This window comes from Coptis chinensis, chromosome 9, assembly GCF_015680905.1.
Source record: "Coptis chinensis isolate HL-2020 chromosome 9, ASM1568090v1, whole genome shotgun sequence".
In the NCBI taxonomy this organism is placed as follows: Eukaryota; Viridiplantae; Streptophyta; class Magnoliopsida; order Ranunculales; family Ranunculaceae; genus Coptis; species Coptis chinensis.
Genome location: NC_141464.1, coordinates 63,329,463 through 63,332,320, shown reverse-complemented (window position 1 = coordinate 63,332,320; position 2,858 = coordinate 63,329,463).

The following is a 2,858-nucleotide window of genomic DNA, read 5'->3' as shown; positions in this document are numbered from 1 at the left end:
CCAAAAAATATCCATGCCGCCACCAATCATGCTAGTGAAGCTAGAGTTATGCAAGACATGTCTGGTGTCTCTTTACGTGCTGGAAATATTACACTGGACCCGCCCCTAAATAGCGTCCCGATGGTATTTCTTGATGATGATGTGATAGATGCGTTGAAGCCAGCAGATGACATAGCTTTCTCTAGCGAGATGGTCGAAGAGTATATGAATAACCAATTTGCCTCAGAAATTTGCTCAAGCAACGTGAAAAGCATGCGGAGACGGCGTCAATTGTGTATCATGGGAATGCAGAAATTGCAAGAGGTAAAATGGATATATAAATACCAATGTACTCCCTGTGTCTTTCTTTTTGTATAAATTTGAATCTTTGGACTTTATTTACAGACTAGAGAGAGTTTAGCTAAGCTGATGGCAGTGTTGGGCCGAGAAAAGGAACTGACTCCAACGCCCTTGATGATGGATGTGTTACAGAAAGAAAACAAACAAGCAAAGGCCGAGGCTGTTAGGGCGGACGAGGAGGCGCTGGTCCTGAAGGAAAAATTGGACATGTTGACCTTTGAAAATGATGGTTTGGTGCATCAAAATTCCGAGATGGCGCAAGCGATCATAGGGAAAGACAAAGAGTGTAAGAGAGTTATTCGAGAACTGCGCGAGGAGAGAAGTACACAACCTGAATTGAATAAAAAACTCTCATCAGCCTTGCTTGAGAAAGCTCAACTTGAGGCTTTGACGAAAAAATATGTTAACGATTTGAGTGGCGCGTGTGGTGTGCTGAATGATGCCTTGCAACATTATACTTCAATGTACAATTGCTGTCCGAAAAAGGAGATTTGTGGTGTCTTGATGCCAAAGCGCCTTGGAGGATGCAATTGAAGATCTTGGACTTGAAGATGGAGCGGGGAGAGGCTCCCGGGTTAACGGGGATGACTATGGCTCTCCTGCTTAACGTGGCATTCTACCATATTCTAGGAGCAGCATTAGTAGGAATTTATTATCTATAGCTGGATAGGTTTTTGAAATGGCGTTTTCATATTTAGTTATTGTTGTGTTATATAGTTTAGAAAAGAAGATTAATAAAATAACCTTGTTGCTCCGCGTATCTCTTGTACTGCAAGTGCTTGCATATACTGCCGATCGATTGATCATTATTTTTTTTTTTTTTTTTTTGGGATATGGAACATGGAACTCTTGTTTCAACGCCACTGCTTGTCGCATCGATATGGTTCCTTTGCTTTATTGCTGAGCATTGATGCTTAGAGAAACTACTATAATCAAATATACACTGATAACTTGTGATAAGTGATAAGAGAGGGACTTCACGAAGGGAGTTTAGGAATGCCTCCACAGAGGTTGTAGTTTCCTACAACTGAAACAACCCTTCCATTTTGAAAGATCCCTTTGTTTGGTACCTCAACCTCAAGGTTATTGAAAGATAGGTTCAAACTTCGTAAGACTGAGAGCTTCTCTAATATAACTTCTGTAATATTATTACTGGTACTTTGTGTGCGTAACAGGATAGAAGAGCTACAGGTCATCCATCCATCATTAGCAAGGTCACCAAGCATTTTATGGTGCTCGTTTGTGTCATTTATGTGTCCCAGGATGATGGAATTTGAAACGACCATGAAATGGCTCCCAGCTCGCAAGATTAGCCTGTAAAAGTCCAAATTTTACTATGGAGTATTTGTGAAGCCATAAATTGTACATTAACACCTGAAGATTGAAACACTTAACAAGTATACCATGTTAAGAGCTTGGACTTTGGTAATCCATTTTCTCACATATTAGTGGATTTAGAACTTTTGCACGACTACTAGGCAAAATTCCTAAGTAGAAGGCAATGCATACGGGCATTTGGCAACCTTCTCGATTTTCATCCTAACGAGTTATACTCGAGGACTACGTTATATGATTAGTGTTCAGGTCATGGAATTGGAAGGCTTGTGATTAAGTGCCGGTGCGTGAGCAATATCTTTTATAGTGAAGAATACCTTAGGTGATAATTCAATATTGTTGATAGACACTATAAACCATTTTGCATTTATACAGTCATTCCCACTTGATCAATTTGTGCAAGTGTAATTTGTAATTGTAACTTGTAGTGGTTGGAATCATCAACGTTCACTATATATATATGAGTTTTGATGAGTGGAGTAAGGTATTGGAAATGCGAACTCCGTGATTTTTATTTTTATTTTTTTTTACGGAGAGTAAGATGTTGTAAGTGCAAACTCCACGATTTTGGATGCGTGGAGTCAGGTATTGCAAACGCCAATTCCACGACTTTCTAGTGTGTGGGGCAAGGTGTTGCACATGCAACCCCCACGACTTCTTGATGCGTGGAGTAAGGTGTTGCAAACGCAAACCCCACAATTTTTTGACGCGTGGAGTAAGGTGTTCCAAACGCAAACTCCACGACTTTTTTATGCATGGAGTAAGGTGTTGTAAACGCAAACTCCACGACTTTGAATTTATATAGGTTAAATACTAACCTCACCTAAACTACTATAGTGGTGATTGAACTAGAGTAAGCGACATACACTATTTTTTAGTAATTGATATACACTATGTTTGCCTTGCTGAATGAAAGTAAAGAAGTCAAATGTGGAAGAATGGACTTTACTGATGATTTGAAATCTAAAACAACATAGCTAGTTTGTCTCATGGACAAGCACTAAGGAGCTGTCAATTAAGCTACCAATATGAACTAATGGAAAACAAATTTAACGATAAAAACGCCTAAGATGGAGCACATTCCATGGTTTCGGGAGAGGGGTTCCCAAAATTGTGCGAAGGAAATATGCTCCCTTGGAAGCAGTACGGTCAATGATAAGAGGTCCTTCCCAGTTTTCACCTAG